This window comes from Triticum dicoccoides, chromosome 7A (genome assembly GCF_002162155.2).
Source record: "Triticum dicoccoides isolate Atlit2015 ecotype Zavitan chromosome 7A, WEW_v2.0, whole genome shotgun sequence".
NCBI lineage: Eukaryota > Viridiplantae > Streptophyta > Magnoliopsida > Poales > Poaceae > Triticum > Triticum dicoccoides.
The window spans coordinates 57,979,477-57,986,073 of NC_041392.1; the positions used below are offsets into that span (position 1 = coordinate 57,979,477).

The 6,597-nt window shown below is 47.6% G+C and overlaps 1 pseudogene; it reads left to right on the plus strand.

Moving 5' to 3' along the window:
* Window positions 1–1,104: 1,104 nt before the first annotated feature.
* Window positions 1,105–2,531, plus strand: LOC119333078 (annotated as a pseudogene).
* Window positions 2,532–6,597: the final 4,066 nt, after the last annotated feature.

The following is a 6,597-nucleotide window of genomic DNA, read 5'->3' on the forward strand; positions in this document are numbered from 1 at the left end:
TTCTGTCGCCAAAGGCCACCTGACCTCACACTCTAAATCTTTTGAGAGAGTTTATTGGATGCCTTGACAAATAAGGATGGAAAATTTAGCAGTTTTGAAACTAGCTTTCTGTACTAGTGGAGCCCTCCTGGTTAGGTTGGAGGTGTTTCTCGAGACCGGAGACACCTCGACATTTTTCTCGGTCGCGAGTTAATATACATTCATATCACATCCGCGTGTAAGAGTGCATGTGAGATATTCCAAAGAATCAAAACATATGTAGAATATACAAAAGTTCCTCTTGTTGGGCAGGATTTAAGACTGTAAACCTATGTGTGTCGAATTTGTTACGCAAGAGCTCCTACAGCCAGAGCTCCCATATCCATCCTAAACTTCTCAAATTGCTTAACTAGATCCCTCCGAGTTACTATGGTAGCGTCTAAAGGCAATTGATAGTAAAATATGTGACTAATTGTCTAGCTACCATCGGGCAGACGATCAGTGTGACACCTATGCCGTATCTTCAAAAACATCATTAAGCTGCTGGGTGACACCAACCTATGCAAAGTAGCATAGCATGGCACTACCAGGAAAAACCTTATACACAGAAACTTATCAGTAGTGCGGTCTATGAGGGGCGCTACTGCTAATTAATAGTAGCGAGGGGTATAAAACCCGCGCTGCTACTAAGTGGTCTCCACCATATCCCCAGGATAGGCTATAGTAGTAGCGAGTGGTATAAAACCTGCGCTACTACTAAGTAAGTAGCTATAGCGCAGGTAAGACCCCACACTATTACTAAGCGTGTCCACTACTGCACCATCCACTCCGGCATGATCCACTCCCACCCCATCACACTCTCTCTATCTCATCCCTAAAAAAACTCTCTCATGAACTCACTTGTTCCTTGGTCCACCCCACCCGGCTTCTCTCCCCACGATCTCCTCGCCGCCGCCACCACCCATGCCGGCCGGTACCGGCGAGCACCGGCCGCGCGCAACACTCCGCCAAGCTCCGCCCCTCCCTCCCCTCCGTCCAAATCCGTGCCTCAAGGCCTGCACCCTTGCCCCAAGCTAGGGTTTCAGGCGCCTCCCGTGTTCTTGCCTGAATCCACCACAATTGGCGATGGCGAGGCCAGAGCTTGCGGAGACCGCAATTGTCAGGTCTACCTACCGGATTCAGTTTTCAGTTCACTTTTTGAGAATAGTATATTTAGTATCACTAGTACAGACATGCTCTACAAGTACTTATCTCTTGCCGGATCTTCCTTTTAAGAAGTTCGGGCATTGTCTGATCAATTTTACCGAACTCCTGAACACCATAGATTTGTGCGGAAACAGGTGGTGAATCAGGTTAGTATTGTGAATTCAGGCATTCCACCCCCTTCTTCGGGGCTCGAGCATGAACTGATGCGCTCTGCTTCATGCGCGCGGCTACTAGGGGTGCTCACTAGAACGCGTAGATGATTTCTCTTGTCTTGACGGCGAAGTCGGCAAAAGACTGATTGACATGGTTCCTGTCCCTGTAAGTAGCACTGCTCGCTTTCTACCGACCCAAGTTCATATATCCAATATATCAGAATAATTTGCTAGAATGATTGGGACATATGCTAAAATTTATTCACTGCATCAAGGGGTTAAGCACAATAGTTTTGGGTTTCTACAGTTCCAAGGGGATTCAGAGTTCCACCTCTGAGTATTTGGGTCTTATCTAACCATGCTCTGAGATTTAGATGTGTTGGGGAATGGGGATTGCTAGTTCCTGCTGGGTAATCAGAATAATGTTTGGGTTTTCCTCAAGGATGGCGGACACTATTTACAGTATGTTAAATGCAGACAATGTTGTTGATTTATGAGAATTATTTATTTACCTAGTGGATCCTCAATTTTATATTTGTCCCTCTGAATGCAAATGTTGAGCCATGTTCCACTTTTACTGCTCTACATTATATTTTCACTGCCTGAATGGGTTAGTATGCTCCTTGTCTTTTTCACGGATTGTATTTTTCATCGACATACACCGCATTATTTTTCGGTGTCATTCTTCTGAAGAATCTGAAGTTTCTGATCCTCTGTTGGTAGTGCTGCAAGGTTCTGGTGGCGATGCCAATGGTCGTCGAGAGTTTCGTGGACTGGACGGTGTCGTGGCTGCCGATGTACGGAGAGGCGAAGCTGCTGCTCGTCATCTACCTCTGGCACCCCAGCACATGAGTGAGTGGTCGATCAGACACCCCGAGCCCGAGAGATGATCAACATTTCAGATAGACTTGATTCGGTATGTGTCCAGTTCTGAAGATGAATCTTAATGGTGCTCGGATTTCAGGGTGTGGGGCACGTGTACGATGACTTCCTCCATTCGCTGGTAGCATGGCACGAGGCCGACTTCGACCGGGGCCTGCTTGAGCTGAGGGCTAGGGCGAGGGACGTGACGACGTCGCTACTCAAGGCGGTGGCTGTCGTCGGTCAAGTGTGCTCGTTGAGGCTGCCCGTTGTGTTTCGTCGCAGCTGCAGGGTGCGAGATCAGGCCGAGAAGGCGCCCGCATTGACGAGTGAGCCAACTTTTGGATCGGACCATAACAAAGTGTTTCAGTCTCTGACGTCTAGAAGTAGTGGTAAAGTTTTGAATTTGCATGGCACGAACCATGTAACGCCCCGTATGTAACCTTCCATATTTGTATTACAACTCTTGCCATTTCCGGCACTAAGTTATGATATTTCCTCGTTGTTGGGTTTCGTCTTCGTGTTGCTTTTGTCTTTGTCATGCATCTCATATCATATCATCATGTGCATCGCATTTGCATACGTGTTCGTCTCATGCATCCGAGCATTTTCCCCGTTATCCGTTTTGCATTCCGGCGCTCCTATGTCCTCCGGTGTCTCATTTTACCTCTTTTCGTGTGCGGGTGTCAAACGTTCTTGGATTGGACCGAGACTTGCCAAGCAGCCTTGGTTTACTACTGGTAGACCGCCTGTCAAGTTTCTTGCCATTTGGACTTTGTTTGATACTCCAACGGTTAACCGAGGAACCGTAAAGGCCTCATGTGTGTTGCAGCCCAACACCTCTCCAAAGTGGCCCAAAACCCACCTAAACCCCCTCCATCATCTTGGTCGTTCGATCACGATTGCGTGGCCGAAAACCGCACCTCATTTGGAGTCTCCTATCTCCCTCTACCTATAAATATGTGCCCTTCCCGTCCATTTCGCGGTCCAAAACCCTAGATCCATCCTCGCCACCGCCGGACACGTCCGCCGCTGGCCGGACGCGTCCGCCAACGCCCGCGTCCAATCAGAATTTGACATGTGTCCCCCGCCGGCTCTCTCTCTCCTCCGACCCGCCGGGCCCGTCACGGACCCGCCCGGCCCGGTCGCCGCCGCCGCTCGCCAGAGGCGAGGCCGCCTCGCCGTGCCGCCCATGTGGTTTCGCCCCGCCGTCCCCGCCACCAAGTCCGGCCGTCTCCCTGCCGGCGATCGCCGCCGACCATCGTTGTGCCCGCTTCCGGCGCCGCCTCGCGCGCTATGCTTCGGCCACCGCTCGACCCACCGCCACCAGTCGCCATCGCCCCGAGCGCCTCGCCACCACCAGCTCCTCGTCGCCGCGCCTCCTACCTCGCCTCCTTCGGTGACCGGAGTTCGCCGGAATCGCCCTCCGCCGCCGTCTCCCACGCTTCCGGCCACCTTGCCGTCGCCGGACCCGGCCCGCTCCAGATCCGGTCCGGGTGGACCAGATCCACCAGGCCCGCGATCCAAACGCCTCCTCTCGTCCCCGCACGTCTCCGTCCCGGAACCCCGAGATCCAGTTTTCCCGCGAGGTCGTTTTTCTACTAAGTCCCCAGCATTTTTAGCATACTTCATCATGCCATATCTTTGCACCCGTGGCTCTGTTTTGGGCGTGTAGCATATCAAATTATTCGTCTCGATGTGGACTTCATTTCATTCCATTGCACCATGTTCATTTGATTTCATCTTGATGCCCTAAATGTTGTTGGAAGAGTTCTATGTGATATTAGTTTCAGATTCTTAACAGATATTGGACATTTGTCATTTTTGCCATGTTTAATGTGTGCCTCCTATGAACTTGAGCCCTACATGTGTTTTGAAGTATGCCATGTATTTTTGTGATTATTGTGGTGACTAGCACAAGCATGCAAAGTAGCTCTCGTAATGTTGCTGATTTCAGGGACTTCGAATTCTTCCATGTCTTTTCCCTGATAATATTTTTATGCCATGTATTCTTGTTGCTAGAGAGTGATCTATGGCTCTTTTGAGCATGTTCAGTAAGGATTATTTTGAGATATTATTATGCTCTATCCATCCATGTCTTTGTTTGCAATTATGAAGTTCCCTAGCATGACTCAATCTTGCTCTACTTTTGCTATAAAATGTTCCTGGCAGATTGTTTATGTGTTAATCAATTTTGCCGAGGTTGTTATAGTCTATCCATGCATGCTATGAGAGTGTTATTGCCATGGATAGCTTATTTATCATGTCTACTTCCTGGGTGTATGCTTAGTTTGTCATGCAATGCCTTGTGGTGAGTGCATCGAGCTCGTAAACATGCCTACGTAAATCTGTTTTGCCATGTTCCAGTTTTCTGCTAAGTCTGAATCTGTTAACGAAACTTGCTATATTCACATGGTTGCCATTATACTTTCTGATCCCTTTTGGCTTATGGTCAGTAAGGGACTTTTGTTGAATGCTTTGAGTACTTCATGTCATGCCTTGCTTTGCCATGTTATGTTCCTGTAGCATGTTGTTATCTTGCTCTAAACATTGCTTCCTGATGTTAAACCTGCCATGTTGTTATTTTCACAAAGTCTGAGAACCTGATATCTTTTGCACTTTTGTCATGCTTGTTTGAACCTGCTATTGAGTGAACTAGCCGTAGCTCAGTGTTCATCTTTTGTCAAGCATCTTGATTGGATCACTGCCATGTACTTTGTTGCTATGTTAGAGTGTAGTAGCTTGTTGTTCTTGATGCATTTAGATGGCCTCGTGCTGTTAATCGCAGATCGGTGTCATATTTGTTTTGCTTGTCATTTGCAAACCGTGGATCCGTTTCCGGTGATCTTTATATCGATTTCGACCGAAATCAACTCATCTTTCCCGCGAATCTCTTGGTTTGTCAAGTTGAGGCATGGTTCAATCATTCTCTTCCGAAGCATGCATATGCATTGAATATCACATCCCGCATATCATGCCATGTTTTGCATCATTTTGCTTGTGCACTGCACCGTGGTTGATCATGGTTCCCTTTGCTTGTGTTCTTGCTTTGGGTAGAGCCGGGAGACGAGTACGTGAACGAGGAACCCGTTGAGTATGCTTACGAAGATCAAGGTTACGCAAAAGCGGAGAACTTTGCAGGCAAGATGACCATACCCTCGAAATCACTTCTATCTTTGCTTGCTAGATGCTCGCTCTATTGCTATGCCTATGCTACGATACCTACCACTTGCTTATCATGGCTCCCATTTTTCCATGTCAAACCTCTAATCCACCTTGTCCTAGCAAACCGTTGTTTGGCTATGTTACCGCTTTGCTCAGCCCCTCTTATAGCGTTGCTAGTTGCAGGTGAAGATTGGAGTTTGTTCCTTGTTGGAACATGTTTATTGTTGGGATATCATTATTATTTTTTACTTCAATGCATCTATATACTTGGTAAAGGGTGGAAGGCTCGGCCTTATGCCTGGTGTTTTGTTCCACTCTTGCCGCCCTAGTTTCCGTCATGCCAGTGTTATGTTCCTTGATTTTGCGTTCCTTACACGGTTGGGTTATAATGGGAACCCCTTCACAGTTCGCCTTGAATAAAACTCCTCCAGCAAGGCCCAACCTTGGTTTTACCATTTGCCACCTAGCCTCTTTTCCCTTGGGTTCCGTGGACTCAAGGGTCATCTTTATTTTAAACCCTCGGGCCAGTGCTCCTCTGAGTGTTGGTCCAAACTAGAGCCGTTTGCAGCGCCCCCTCGGGGAAACTCGAGGTTTGGTTTTAGTTGTATGGAGATCTCGTCTGTTGTGCCCTGAGAACGAGATATGTGCAGCTCCTATCGGGATTTGTCGGCACATTCGAGTGGCTTTGCTGGTTTAGTTTTACCATTGTCGAGATGTCTTGTAACCTGGATTCCGAGTCTGATCGGGTCGTCCTAGGAGAAGGAATATCCTTCGTTGACCGTGAGAGCTTGTGATGGGCTAAGTTGGGACACCCCTCTAGGGATTTGAACTTTCGAAAGTCGTGCCCGCGGTTATGGGCAGATGGGAATTTGTTAATGTCCGATTGTAGAAAACCTGAAACTTAACTTAATTAAAATGGTTCAACAGCATGTGTAGCCGTGATGGTCTCTTTTCGGCGGAGTCCGGGAAGAGAACACGATCTCATGTTATTCTTGAACGTAAGTAGTCTTGGATCACTTCTTGATCATACATTCTCGAACGGCAATTGTGTGATATAATGGAATTGATTAAGTTTATTTTTTTAATTTCTAATAAGTTAGTAGTAGGGTTGGAAAAAACTGCTCGCTAGTAGTATTTAGGATACTAGTAGCGTTGGAATTGTAGACACACTACTACTATTTCGTTAGTAATAGTGCGGGTTTAACCCACGCTACTATTAACTATTAGCTGTAGT